At 41.1% G+C, this 16,061-nt stretch overlaps 1 protein-coding gene across 4 annotated transcripts in view; it reads right to left on the bottom strand.

The window, feature by feature from the left end:
• Positions 1-16,061, bottom strand: part of brsk2a (BR serine/threonine kinase 2a) — a 545,611-nt gene that overhangs the window by 343,773 nt on the left and 185,777 nt on the right. The gene's annotated exons all lie outside the window — the stretch shown is intronic.

Consider the following 16,061-nt stretch of genomic DNA (forward strand, 5'->3'; position numbering starts at 1 on the left):
GGCTGCCTCGCTTCGCGTTCCTAGGAAACTATGCAGTTTTTTTTTTTACGTGTTATTTCTTACATTAGTACCCCAGGTCATCTTAGGTTTCATTACATACAGTCGAGAAGAACTACTGAATATAAGATCAGCGTCAACTCACCATCAATACGACCAAGAATATGTTTTCCCGCGACGCGGATCCTGTGTTCTGCCTTACAAACAGGACAACGGAATGGATCGCATGCAGCGACCCAAGAAAACGACTCCGAAAAAGAGGGAAACGGAGCGGTCTTCTGGTCAGACTCAGAACAAGGGCACATCGCGCACCACTCCCCAGCATTCTTCTTGCCAATGTCCAGTCTCTTGACAACAAGGTTGACGAAATCCGAGCAAGGGTAGCATTCCAGAGGGACATCAGAGACTGCAACGTTCTCTGCTTCACGGAAACATGGCTCACTGGGAAGACGCTATCCGATGCGGTGCAGCCAACGGGTTTCTCCACGCACCACGCCGACAGGAACAATCATCTTTCTGGTAAGAAGAGTGGCGGGGGCGTATGCCTTATGACTAACGAGACATGGTGTGATGAAGGAAACATACAGGAACTCAAATCATTCTGTTCACCTGATTTAGAATTCCTCACAATCAAATGTAGACCGCATTATCTTCCAAGAGAATTCTCTTCGATTATAATCACAGCCGTATATATCTCCCCCCAAGCAGACACATCGATGGCTCTGAACAAACTTTATTTAACTCTTTGCAAACTGGAAACCATTTATCCGGAGGCTGCATTCATTGTAGCTGGGGATTTTAACAAAGCTAATCTGAAAACAAGACTCCCTAAATTTTATCAGCATATCGATTGCGCAACCAGGGGTGGTAAAACCCTGGATCATTGTTACTCTAACTTCCGCGACGCATATAAGGCCCTGCCCCGCCCCCCTTTCGGAAAAGCTGACCACGACTCCATTTTGTTGATCCCTGCCTACAGGCAGAAATTAAAACCTCATTCATATATCCTTATGTACATATTCTTTAACCCCTTACACTGTGTATAAGACAGTAGTTTTGGAATTGTTAGTTAGATTACTTGTTGGTTATCACTGCATTGTCGGAACTAGAAGCACAAGCATTTCGCTACACTCGCATTAACATCTGCTAACCATGTGTATGTGACAAATACAATTTGATTTGATTTGATTTGATAATTTGAGTCCTATGCCTTCCACTCGATGTCAACAGTTTTTAGAAATTGTTTCAGGCTTGTATTCTGAAAAATGAGGGAGTAAGAGCAGTCTGAATGAGTGGACCCTGCCGTGTCACAGAGCATTTTCATGCACGCTACCAAGAGAGTGCCTTTCTTGTTTACCTTTTATATTGACGACGTTATTGTCCTGTTGAAATATTATCAATTATTTAGGCTAAAAACAACCTGAGGATTGAACATAAACATCGTTTGACATGTGTCTATGAACTTTACGGATACAATTTGGATTTTTGTCAGCCTGTTGTGACTGCGTTTGAGCCTGTGGATTACTGAAGAAAACGAGCAAACAAAACAGAGGTTTTCGGATATAAAGAGAGACTTTATCGAATAAAAGGAATATTTGATGAATAAATTAATGTCTTCTGATTGCAACCATATGAAGAACATTAAAGGTAAGTGATTAATTTTATCTCTATTTCTGCCTTGTGGCTGGTTACTGTTTGTAATGATTTGTCTGCTGGTTTATGTTCTCAAATCATTTCAAGATATGCTTTCGCCGTAAAGCATTTTTTATATCTGACACAGTGGTTGGATTCACAAGAAGCTCTGCAATCACACTGGATGTTGGCCAGGTGGGACGCAAACCTCCTAAAGAGAAGTTAACATCATCCTTGGCTCTGGCATCTTTCCCTATATCTGGAACAAAGGAATGATCCCCCCCCAATCCACAAAAGTGGAGAGATTTGACACCAATAACTACCGTTGGATATGCATCAACAGCAACCTTTGGAAAATCATCTGCATTATCATTAACAGCGGACTCGTACATTTCCTCAGTGAAAACAATGTACTGAGCAAATGTCAAATTGGCTTTTTACCAAATTACAATACTACAGACCACGTATTCAACCTGCATACCCTAATTGACAAACAAAATAAAGGACAATCTTCTGATGCTTTGTTGATTAAAAAAATATTTTGACTAAATTTGGCATGAGGGTCTGCTACATAAATTGATGGAAAGTGGTGTTGGGGGAAAAACATATGACATGAAATACATGTACACAAACAAGTGTGCAGTGAAAATGGTCAAAACACACACATTGTTAATGTTGTTGTTATAAATGTCTATTGTTGCTGGAAACAGCAGATTTTAATGGAATAGTTACATAGGCGTACCGAGGCCCATTATCAGCAACCATCACTCCTGTGTTGAAATGGCATGTTGTGTTAGCTAATTGATCATTAGAAAACCCTTTTGCAATTATGTTAGCACAGCTGAAAACTGTTGTTCTGATTAAAGAAGCAATACAACTGGCCTTCTTTAGACTAGTTGAGTATCTGGAGTATCAGCATTTGTGAGTTCGCTTACAGGCTCAAAATGACCAGAAACAAATATCTTTCTTCTGAAACTTGTCAGTCTATTCTTATTCTGAGAAATGAAGGCTGTTCCATGTAAGAAATTGCCAAGAAATTGAAGATCTCGTACAACGCTGTGTACTACTCCCTTCACAGAACAGCTCAAACTGTCTCTAAACAGAATAGAAAGGAGAGTGGGAGGCCCAGGTGCACAACTGAGCAAGAGGACAAGTACATTAGCCTGTTCAGGATACCACGGTTTACTGCCCCTTCTGGAGGATTTGGGTACCCATATAAAACAGGATACATTTCTTTCAAAAGTTGCTAATATTTGCATATTAACAATATTATCAAATAGAAAACACTCTAACAATTCTAAATCCAATTCTAAATTCTAAATCAAATTTTGTCTCTATGTAAAACAGAAGTGTCAGGGCATGCATTCTCCCAAAATCTCTCTTGTAATGGAAAAAGTTGCCTCTGCTTTGACGTCATATTTAACGCGCTTCCCAAAAGGCTACCGCTCTGGGAACAGTTTCTACGTGTTCAGCGTGAAGGCTGCCTTCTATGGGGCTTGTCAGTGTGTGAATCGCGCGCTCACGAGACGTTGAGCATGCCGAAAGGTCTCGGTCACGCCAAAAAAACAGTGCCCTGAAAGCGTGTGTGTTTCGCTTAGTCCTCACAATTGCTGTAGACCTTTATAACATGTTAAAGCTTAATTATGAACATAGTTTGACAAGTTTACTCGACATATTATATATACTTTCAAAGTTTTGGTGCGCAACCACTTCCATTTTGACTACATTTTTACCAAAATCAGGCTATTTTGAGAACCGAAAGACGCAGACTTGAAAACTGAACGCTAATTTGGTGAGTATAATCCCTTACAGGTCATTTGATGGAAGAACAACAAAGGTAAGGGAATATTTAATGTATTAATTTTGGGTTTCTGTCGACTCCAAGATAGAGGAGTCATTATGCTACTGTGGGAGCGCCGACTCCATATTATAGTCTAGTGAACGCAAAATGTAACGTTAAAATTAAATGTAACAATGCAATTGCATTTAGAAGAAGTGTATCTTGCTATACATATGTAAAACATGCATATTTAGTCAAAGTTTATGATGTGTATTCCTTGTTAGCTGACGTTATCTGCCGGGGCTATCGTCATTTCTCAGGACATTTGGGTAGCATTTTTTGAACGATGCATCATTGTAAACAGAGATTTATGGATATATATAGCATATTATTGAAAAAAAAATGAATGTACTGTGTAACATGTTATATTACTGTCATCTGATGAAGATTTCAAAAGGTTAGTGAAATGATTTCTTTTAATCCTGCGTTTGTTGATTGCATATTTTTTCCTACTTGGCTATGCTAATGAGCTATGTCTGCGGTGGTGGTTTGACATAAATATGTGCTATGTTTTCGCCGTAAAACATTTTAGAAATCTGACTTGCTGGCTAGATAAACAACTTGTTTATCTTTCATTTGAGCTATTTTACTTGTTAATGTGTGGAGGTTAAATATTTTTAGGAATATTTTTGCGCATTGTGCGTTATGGTAATGAGCTTGAGCTGTAGTCACGCTACCAGCAGAGGAATAAAACTCCCTAAAAGGTTAGAGTGTCTAGTTTGAGAAACAGACGCGTCACAAGTCCTCAACTTGCAGCTTCATTAACCCCTTGCGACGAGCAATCCCGTATCCGGGATCGTAATTATAGCCTCAAGCTCATTACCATAAAGCAACGTTAACTATTCATGAAAATCGCAAATGAAATTAAATAAATATATTGGCTCACAAGCTTAGCCTTTTGTTAACAACACTGTCATCTCAGATTTTCAAAATATGCTTGTCAACCATAGCTAAACAAGCATTTGTGTAAGAGTATTGATAGCTAGCATAGCATTAAGCCTAGCATTCAGCAGGCAACATTTTCACAAAAACAAGAAAAGCATTCAAATAAAATAACTTACCTATGAAGAACTTCGGATGTTTTCAATGAGGAGACTCAGTTAGATAGCAAATGTTCACTTTTTCCAAAAAGATTATTTGTGTAGGAGAAATCGTTCCGTTTTGTTCATCACGTTTGGCTAAGAAAAAACCCGAAAATTCAGTCATTACAACGGCAAACTTTTTTCCAAATTAACTCCATAATACCGACAGAAACATGGCAAACATTGTTTAGAATCAATCCTCAAGGTGTTTTTCACATATCTATTCGATGATATATCATTCGTGGAAGTTTGGTTTCTTCTCTGAACCACATGGAAAAATGCATGCAGCTGAAGAGTACGCAATAATTTAGACGGAGGACACCAAGCGGACACCTGGTAAATGTAGTCTTATGGTCAATCTTCCAATGATATGCCTACAAATACGTCACAATGCTGCAGACACCTTGGGGAAACGACAGAAAGTGTAGGCTCATTCCTTGCGCATTCACAGCAATATAAGGAGACATTGGAACACAGTGACTCCAAAACCTGGGGCATTTCCTGTTTGAAATGTCATCTTGGTTTCGCCTGTAGCATCAGTTCTGTGGCACTCACAGATAATATCTTTGCAGTTTTGGAAACGTCAGAGTGTTTTCTTTCCAAAGCTGTCAATTTTATGTATAGTTGAGCATCTTTTCGTGAAAAAATATCTTGTTTAAAATGTTTTTAATCAAAAAAATTTAATAGCGCCCCCTAATGCACAACGTCAACAGTAAAGAGGCGACTCCAGGATACTGGCAGAGTTGCAAAGAACAAGCCATATCTCAGACTGGCCAATAAAAAGAAAAGGTTAAGATGGGCAAAATAACACAAACACTGGACAGAGGAACTCTGCCTAGAAGGCCAGCATCCCGGAGTCGGCACTTCACTGATGACGTTGAGACTGGTGTTTTGCGGGTACTATTGTTTATTATATAGTTCACTTGCTTTGGCAATGTTGAGAGAGAGAGAGAGAGAGACAGAAAGATACAATTCACAATTCCTAGTAATAATTCCCTATTTTAGGTCAGTTAGGATCACCACTTTATTTTAAGAACGTGAAATGGCAGAAAAAATAGTCTAGAGACTGATTTATTTCAGCTTTTATTTCTATCATCACATTCCCAGTGGGTCAGAGGTTTACATACACTCAATTAGTATTTGGTAGCGTTGCGTTTAAATTGTTTAACTTGAGTTAAAGGTTTTGGGTAGCCTTCCACAAGCTTCCCACAATGAGTTTTGGCCCATTCCTCCTGACAGAACTGGTGTAACTGAATCAGGTTTGTAGGCCTCCTTGCTCGCACACACTTTTCAGTTCTGCCCACAAATGTTCTATGAGATTGAGGTCAGGGTTTTCTGATGCCCACTCCAATACCTTGACTTTGTTGTCCTTATCCTCTAATGACTCCCCATCCCGCATGAGGGAGCGTAATCGCCTGACACTAATTAGCATAACGCAACGGACATAAATATTCCTAGAAAATATTCCTATTCATGAAAATCACAAATGAAATATATTGAGACACAACTTAGCCTTTTGTTAAATCACCCTGTCATCTCAGATTCTCAAAATATGCTTTACAGCCAAAGCTAGACAAGAATTTGTGTAAGTTTATCGATAGCCTAGCATAGCATTTTGTCCAGCTAGCAGCAGGTAACTTGGTCACATAAATCAGAAAAGCAATCAAATTAAATTGTTTACCTTTGATGAGTATTCTTCAACATAAATGCGTAAAACTACATCACAATGCTGTAGACACCTTCGGGAATACGGAGAAAGAGTAATCTGGTTGATAGACCATTCACTGCTCAATAGGGACTCATTGGAACGCAGCGCTTTCAAAACAGGGCACTTCCGGATTGGATTTTTCTCAGGCTTTCGCCTGCAACATCAGTTCTGTTATACTCACAGACAATATTTTTACAGCTTTGGAAACTTTAGTGTTTTCTATCCTAAGCTGTCAATTGTATGCATATTCTAACATCTTGTCCTGACAAAATATACCATTTGTTTCCCAAAAATGAAAATACTGCCCCCTAGTCTCAACAGGTTAAGCCATTTTGCCACAACTTTGGAAGTATGCTTGGTGTCTTTGTCCATTTGGAAGACCCATTTGCAAATATCCACATAATTTTCTTACCTCATGATGACATCTATTTTGTGAAGTGCACCAGTCCTTCCTGAAGCAAAGCACCCCCAAAACATGATGCTGCCACCCCCGTGCTTCACAAATGGGATGGGGTGCTTCGGCTTGCAAGCATCCCCCTTTTCCTCCAAACATAACGATGGTCATTATGTCGATATAGAATCCTTTTACTGTGGATATAGATACTTTTGTGCCTGTTTCCTCCAGCATCTTCACAAGGTCCTTTGCTGTTGTTCTGAGATTATTTGCACCAAAGTACGTTCATCTCTAGGAGACAGAACACATCTCCTTCCTGAGCGTCATGCCGGCTGCGTGGCCCATGGTGTTTAAACTTGTGTACTATTGTTTGTACAGATGAACGTGATACCTTCATGTGTTTGGAAATTGCTCCCAAGGATGAACCAGACTTGTGGAGTTCTACAATTTATTTTCTGAGGTTGTTACTGATTTCTTTTGATTTTCCCATGATGTCAAGCAAATAGGCACTGAGTTTGAAGGTATGCCTTGAAATACATCCACAGGTGCACCTCAAATTGACTCAAATGATGTCAATTAGCCTATCAGAAGTTTCTATAGACTTGACATAATTTTCTGGAATTTCCCAAGCTGTGTAAAGGCACAGTCAACTTAGTGTATGTAAACTTCTGACCCACTGGAATTGTGATACAGTGAAATAATCTGTCTGTAAACAATTGTTGGAAAGATTACTTGTGTCATGCACAAAGTAATGTCCTAACTGTCTTGCCAAAACTATAGTTTGTTAACAAGAAATTTGTGGAGTGGTTGAAAAATGAGTCTTAGTGACTCCAACCTAAGTGTATTTAATCTTTCAACTTCAAATCCCGTGTGGCTCAGTTGGTAGAGCATGGTGCTTGCACCTCCAGGGCTGTGGGTTTGATTCCCATGGGGGGACAATTATGAACATGTATGCATTCACTACTGTCAGTCACTGTGGATAAGAGCATCTGCTAAATTTAAAAAAATTCTGAGATTACAGATCCACAATTCATCTGCCAGGCGGGCGACAGCAACTCATTGCTATGACCTAAATACAGCCACGCTGTAACATGATTGGCTGAGAGACGGCACACGGCTTCTACCCCGCCCCGTGCTGCCACATCATCAGCACCTTAATTATTCACTGGTTTATGTAAGAGAGGGTCCGCCTTCCTCCTCTCTCTCTCTCTCTCTCTCTCTCTCTCTCTCTCTCTCTCTCTCTCTCTCTCTCTCTCTCTCTCTCTCTCTCTCTCTCTCTCTCTCTCTCTCTCTCTCTCTCTCTCTCTCTCTCTCTCTCTCTCTCTCTCTCTCTCTCTCTCTCTCTCTCTCTCTCTCTCTCTCTCTCTCTCTCTCTCTCTCTCTCTCTCTCTCTCTCTCTCTCTCTCTCTCTCTCTCTCTCTCTCTCTCTCTCTCTCTCTCTCTCTCTCTCTCTCTCTCTCTCTCTCTCTCTCTCTCTCTCTCTCTCTCTCTCTCTCTCTCTCTCTCTCTCTCTCTCTCTCTCTCATCTCTCTCCTCTCAGAATGCTCTCTCTCTCTCTCTCTCTCTCTCTCTCTCTCCTCTCATCTGGATCCCACAGAATGCAGGGCAGGAGGGAAGGGAGAGTGAGGAAGAGCAGAAAGAAAGAAATAGGAAGACTGAGATAGTGAAAGAAAGTGTATGAGGGGGGGAGAAAGAGAGAGAGACAAGAGCAGAAGCAGAGCATTCATTTTTAATCAAATGCTGTGTTACAGCGTGAAGATTGCAACCCGCCGCCACATTTAACACACACTATGGAAAGCTATAGAATGCTGCATTAATATGGAATTACATATATGGAATTACATATTAATAATTCCCCATGGGATTCAATGGAAAATCCAATTCTTTATATGGGTATTTCCATTTTTATATGTAATATATATATATATATATAACATTTTTTATATAAAGTGCCTTGAATGTTAATGAAGAGGGGGGTGGAGAGAGCACCAAGAGACAGTCTTCACATTTTGTTGCCTTAAAATGTCATCTAAAAATGAATTGAATTTGATACATTTCTGAAGTAAAAAGAATTCTAGAAATGTTTTCTTAAAACTAAGATGTCCTGATTGCGTCTTCACACCCCATAGTTAACATGATATGACACACAGTGTTGGTTAGGAGAAATTTGACTTAGACAACATTGAGTGCTGCTGCTTCCACATAAATACAGTACATGTAATCAATTAAGAATTAACACCCCTTCATACACCCTCCTCCCCACCCACACAAAAGGTTAATAAGTTCATGTCAGGTGGCAGGTAGTGTTGGGTGAGATTGCTGGTTCGAATCCCTGAGCTGACGAGGTCAAAAATCTGTCAACGTGCCCTTGAGCAAGGTACTTAACCCGAATTGGTCCTGTAAGTCACAATGGATAAGAGTGTAAATAACTAAATTATAATACAAAAGACACACCAGAATCGCATTCTAGTCGTCTCAGTCCTGACCTACATCTGCTTAAAAATCTGTGACAAGCATTTATTATTTTGTCCATCAATGATTCCTTACCAAATTTCCTGCCCTTGAGTCATTTTGACAAAAACAATGGATGTGTTGCCCTAAGAGGTCTGCAAGGTTAGTAGAATCTTATATAAAAATTATTTACCACTAATGGCTCCAAAAGTTGCTTCCACCAGGTATTAACTCTGGGGTGTGAATACATATGCAATCAATACATTTTAATTTATTTATTATTAATTTGAAAAATGTTCTATAAAATTATCAAATGTAATCCCTTTTTAGATTTCATTTCAAAGCAGCAAAATGTGTTTTGTACACTCGGCGAAACAGAGGCAGACAGAGAGCATGTAATCCTTCTGCAATAAATGTCACACCCTGACCTTAGAGATCAATGTTTATTCTCTATATTTTGGTTAGGTCAGGGTGTGACTAGGGTGGGTAATCTAGTTTTTGTATATCTATGTTTTCTTTTTCATTGTTGGCCTAGTATGGTTCCCAATCTATCGTTGTCTCTGATTAGGGATCATACATTTTCCCACCTTCAGTTGTGGGATCTTGTCTTTGTTTGGGTGCATGTATTTTTGCACGACAAAGATTTTCGTTCGTTGTATTGTTTTTTTTTTTTTTCTGGTTCACATTTTAATAAAATATGATGAACTCAAACGACGAACGTTACAGAAGATCCTACCACCGACAGACCAAGCAGCGTGGTCAGGAAGACTGGACCTGGGAGGAAATCCTGGAGGAGCAGGACCCTGGACAAGGGCCGGAGATTGTCGCCATCCGAAGGAGGAGATAGAGTTAGCGAAAGCGGAATGGCGACGACACGAGGAGTTAGCTCAACGAAGCAAGCACGAGAGGCAGCCCCAAAAACAATTTGGGGGGTGGCACACGGGAAGATTGGTGGAGTCAGGGTTCAGACCTGAGCCAACTCCCCATTCTTACGTTGGGGAACAAGTGACCGGTCAAGCACCGTGTTATCCGGTTCTGCACACCATGCCTCCAGTGCGCATCCACAGCCCGGTGCGCTCTGTGCAAGCTCCCCGCAGTTGCCGTGCTAGGGTGGGCATTCAGCCAGGACAGATTGTGCCAGCTCTGCATTCTAGACCTCCAGTGCGTCTCCACGGCCCAGCATATCCTGCGCCGGCTCTATGCCTCCAGTGCGCCTTCATAGCCCAGTGCGTCCCGTGCCAGCTCTCTACACTCACCGAGCTGGAGTGGGTATCCAGCCAGGACGTGTTGTGGCAGCTCCCCGCACCAGGCATCCAGTACGTCTCCTAAGTCCGGTGAGACCTGTTCCAGCTCCACGTATGAAGCCTCCAGTGATCATCCATGGCACGAAGCCTCCAGTGATGATCCATGGCCCGGAGCCTGTAGTGGTAATCCAGGGCACAAAGCCTCCAGTGATGATCCATGGCAACGAGCCTGCAGTGACAATCCATAGCAAGGAGCCTGCAGCTACAGTCCCCAGTCCGGAGCCTTCAGCGATAATGCAAAACACAGCTTAGCCTTTTGTTATTCCACCTGTCGTCTCAGATTCTGAAATCATGCTTTACAGCGAAAGCAATCCAAGCGTTTGTGTAAATTTATCGATAGCCTAGCATAGCATTATGTACACTTAGCTCAGAAATCCACAGGAAAGAGCGGTCACGACAACACAGACAGAAATTCCAAATAGTCTCCATAATGTCCACAGAAACATGTCAATTTTTATAATCACTCCTCAGGTAATTTTTAAAATATATATTCGATAATATATCAACCGGGTGTGTAGGTTTTTCAATAACAGCGGGAGGAACAATGGCCACTTTACTCTTTAGAGCAAAAACTCACTCAGAGCCCCCACCTATCCACTTAAGCAATGTGATCTTTCACACTCATTTTTCAATATAAGAGCTTGAAGCTATGTCTAAAGACTGAGAAAAAGGACTCTGGTGTATATCCCTTTAAAATGGAGGATAGGCATGCATAGGAACAGAAGGGTTTCAAAATAAGAGCCACTTCCTGATTGGATTTTCCTCAGGGTTTCGCCTGCAATATCAGTTCTGCAATACTCACAGACAATATTTTGACAGTTTTGGAAACTTTAGAGTGTGTTCTATCCTAATTCGTCAATTATATGCATATTCTAGCATCTGGTCCTGAGGACTAAGCCGTTTTACTTTGGGAACGTTATTTTTCCAAACATAAAAATAGTGCCCCCTAGCTTCAAGTTGTTAAGACCGATATGTGCTTGTGATAAAACTTAATCCACAATTCTTTTTTATAAACTATAGATCCTATGTGGCTATATGATGCTCTCTGGTGTATTTGGTGTATATTGGTTGAACAAACTGTAGCGAGGCTCATGATGATGTACCTGTATTGCTTGTTTGTTTTTTGCTTTTGAAGCGCTTTGAGATTGTTATGAAAAGCAATATAGACATGCGATTGGATAAAGATAAACATTGCCTCTTGGGCCCCTTATGGGCTTCGGCCCAGTCCTGACACACAATTGACCAGTCACATTCATTTATTATGCAGTTTATTTTAATAGTTTTATTAATCAGTTAACCCATGCCCAAGAATGTCAAAGTAACCTGTCTAAATGACTATCGCCCTGTAGCACTCACATCTGTAGCCATTAAATTATTTGAAAGGCTGGTAATGGCTCACATCAACACCATCATCCCAGAAACCCTGGACCCACCATAATTCAAATGCTGCCCCAACAGATCCACAGATGACGCAATCTTTATTGCACTCCATACTGCCCTTTCCCACCTGGAAAAAAGGAACACATACATGAGAATGCTGTTCATTGACTACAGCTCAGCATTCAACACCATAGTGCCCTCCAAGCTCATCACTAAGCTAAGGACCTGGGACTGAACACCTCTCTCTGAAACTGGATGCTAGACTTCCTGATGGGCCACCCCCAGGTGGTGAGGGTAGGCAACAACACATCCACCACACTCACCCTCAACACAGGGTCCACTCATTGGTGGGTGCTTTGTCTCGTCCTTTACTCCCTTTTCACCCACGACTGTGTGGCCTCGCACGACTCCCAAGGCCATCATAAAGTTTGCCGAAAACACGACGATGAGACAGCCTATAGGGAGGAGGTCAGAAACCTGACAGTGTGGTAACAGGACGTCAACCTCTCCCTCAACGTGAGCTAGAAAAAGGAGCTAATCTTGGACTATAAGAAAAGGAGGTCCGAGCACTCCCCCATTCACATCGACGGGGCTGTAGTGGAGCAGGTTGAGAGACGCCACACACACATACACACACACTTCATATACGCTGCTGCTACTCTCTGTTGATTATCTATGCATAGTCACTTCACCCCTACCTACATGTACATATTACCACAATTATCTAGACTAACCCATACCCTGCACATTGACTCTGTACCGGAACCCTTTCTATACAGCCTCATTTTATTTAGCACATATTTCTTACTTACATTTTTTTTAAACTCTGCATTGTTGGATAAGGGCTTGTAAGTAAGCATTTCACCAGTAAGGCCTGTTGTATTCGGTATATGTGACCAAAAATTTGGGAACCCTACCTCCTCTCCTCCCCTCATCTGATGATTAGCACAGAGGTAGCAGGCGGCAGCAGGCTGTCTACACTTATTCAGAGCTGGCTCCTGAGTTTTCCTGTGGTTGGCGGTTGCAGTGAACAAAATATAAATATATATATATCATTTACAGTATATGTTTCCTTTTTTTTGTTGCTGTGTCTTAGGACCCCCACAGGCCTGGGCCCAGGAAGCTTCAGCCCCGTTAAGCCCCTGCGTTAATCCAGCCCAGCACACACACACAAACACAAACAATAAAGCAAATGGACATGAAAGACTATTAAGTGAAGGACTATCGAACACGATCACTTCAGAAGCACTGTGACACATATCGTCTTGTGTCAGTGCCACTGTACCACAACCACTTTAGACCACACCACATAGCATAAATGTGCACAACATGTCTCTTACTGTTTTTGGCTTTATCGTTTACTAATGGAGGATGGTGTCTTACCCAGACTGATCACTAGAAATAGACAGCGATTTCAGACATTTGAAAAGGTCCCCAGAACACCTTTCTCTGTGAAGAAATAATAAAATAAAAACAATTGCCCAGCACTGGGAGCGAACTTGTGATGCTTAGAGCCAGATATCTCTTCTTAAACCACTGAGTTACCACAGTTCATATTGCTCCAACAAACCGAAATAATGATGATATTTAATGGTAATAGCGCATTGTTTTTTATTCTTTTATTTTAAGCCCTTCCCCAAACCATAGCCCTAACCTTAACTTTGAGTTGTTCCTGTTTTAACCCTGTAACCACATGGAATTAATCCTGTAACCATGCAGAATTAATGCATAAAAAAAATAGACAATCATCCACATTCATTGAATTTCAAAGAGAATTCATGAGATCTTGTTGGTCTTACCTGTAGTGAAGAGAGACAGGACATCAGGCAGGTGAAGGATCCCATCCAAACAGGAGAGGTAGAGGAAAAGTAAGAGAGGGAGAGAGCAACAATTAATTACAGCACTATGATTTAAAAACATCCATCACGTTTTCACATTTTTTAAATGGCTGTTGATGAATTTGTATCTTCATATTGACACACTTGGTATCCAAACATCACAAAATAATTAGCAATATAAAAGGCAATTAGTTACATATATGGAATTTCTATGGCACTTTTCATTACAGAATAACTACAAGATCACCCATATTTGTCCTCTTTCCATCCTCACTTCATTATGATTATCTTCAGTATATGGACCAAGCCCATGGGGAATCACACATCCAACAAGCTCATCCAGAGCCCTCCTTTCTCAGGTAAGAATTGGCCCTCTGCCCCTGGAACAGTCCCTATGGATCTCCCAATACTCCCTTCCCACCTCAATAGGGTCCTTACAGATCTCAGTGCAGCCACAGTGCCCCTTTTAGTGAATTCCCATCAACAGTTCCTAAGGGTCTTCTACACCCCTCACTCACACATCTAAGTCCCCATCACTACCTCCACCACACTCACGTCTGATGTGTCTCCCACCAATCTCCCTCCAACATACTTCTGGCATTCCTTACAGTAGGGTTTCCCGAACTCAGTCCTGGGGCCATACCTGGCTACACATTTTGGTTTTTGACCTGGCACTACACAGCTGATTGAAATAACCAACTCATCATCAAACATTATTTACTTGAATCTGATGTGTAGTGCTAGGGGGAAAAAACGAAATCATGAAGACCGCTCACCTATATCTGACATTCCCTATACAGAATTCCCAATGTGCCATCTTTCAACCCTTATAGAGGAACCTCTATAAGACTTGATGGCGATTACCGAAATTCCCCATGCCATCTCCTACCACTCCAACCATCTACGATGTATCCCTTTTCTCTACAGATCTCCCATGTCACCTCTCCCTTCCCTTCCCACTGTATGTGTTTTCCCAAACCTCTCTCCTTATTCCCAGTGTGTCTCATCAGCCTCATCAGCGGATATGAGATCAAGCAGGTGGTGGGCCGATGCCGAAAACAGTGAAGTTGATCAATCTATGGCTGATTTTTTGTATATGAAATATTCTTATGCTTAATGTAAAATGTGTTCGCAGCTTAAATTATTGCACATTTTCTCAAAAAAAGTATATTTCAACATTGTCTGCTCAGGGACATTTGAGAACTGCTAAACTTATATGATTCCATATGTGTTATTTCATATGTCTGATGTCTTCACTATTATTCTAGAAAATAGTAAAAATAAAGAAAAACCCTGGAATGAGTCGGTATGTCCAAACTTTTGACCGGTACGGTGTGTGTGTGATATATATATGTATGTATGTATGTATGTGTGTATGTGTAAGGTAGTAGTTTTGGAATTGTTAGGTTAGATTACTCGTTGGTTATTACTGCATTCTCGTAACTAGAAGCACAAGCATTTTGCTACACTCATATTAACATCTGCTAACCATGTGTATGTGCAAATACATTTGATTTGATTTTGATTTGAGCTACACATGACACACTCAACTCTTGTGAAAAGCAAGAGCAGCAGCATAAATTATAAAAGGTATCTTTCTCTGCAGCAGTCGTGTTCGGATCTGTACGGACCCATGAAAATCATATCAGATCTGACCCAGACCATTGACGTTATTTAGAATTCTGGATTCGGACCCACTTGGGTCACGGACCGGGTCTCGGGTATTTGGGTAAATGTGAATCCGTGAAGACCTCTACTCCATACCTCTCCCTCCCTCCATTTTTCTTTCGCTCTCCCGCTCTCTCTCCTTCATATCTTTTCCACTTCTCCCTCCCTCCTATGCTGCTCCTCTCTTCTGTAATCACAGATAGAGGAGGACAAATTGATTCAATCCAGCCCATGATTGGATGGATCAGGAAGCTGATTGGAGAGGGAACCATAGGGACCACGACTGAGTAACACTGCTGTTATATAAAACACACACACACACACTTAAACTCACACTCAAAGCCAAGCTGTATTGACTGCTGTCTGAAAACACTATGGGAGGTTCTCTCTTCTCTCATGTCTTAACCTCTAAAGCTTTTGCTATGTTTTTTTTACTATTCAGCTGCATTCGGGTGGACAGAAACGGAACACAAAACACACTACACAAACACTCCTACTTGCTCACACCACCCGTTCTCACTCTGCCCACATCCCAATGTCAGTAACAGTACCATGGCTGTGGGCTAACTGAACACATGCACCAGAGATACTCATAGAGAACATTCAAGAGACAACACCTTGTTTTAGACATACCTACAGTGCCTTCAGAAATTATTCACACTTTTCACCACATTCACCACATTTTGAAGTGTTACAAAGTGGGATTAAAATGTATTTAAACAATCTACAGAACTTAATATGTGAAAGAAAAAAACAACATATACAGT

This window comes from Oncorhynchus gorbuscha, linkage group LG01, assembly GCF_021184085.1.
Source record: "Oncorhynchus gorbuscha isolate QuinsamMale2020 ecotype Even-year linkage group LG01, OgorEven_v1.0, whole genome shotgun sequence".
Taxonomy (NCBI): domain Eukaryota; kingdom Metazoa; phylum Chordata; class Actinopteri; order Salmoniformes; family Salmonidae; genus Oncorhynchus; species Oncorhynchus gorbuscha.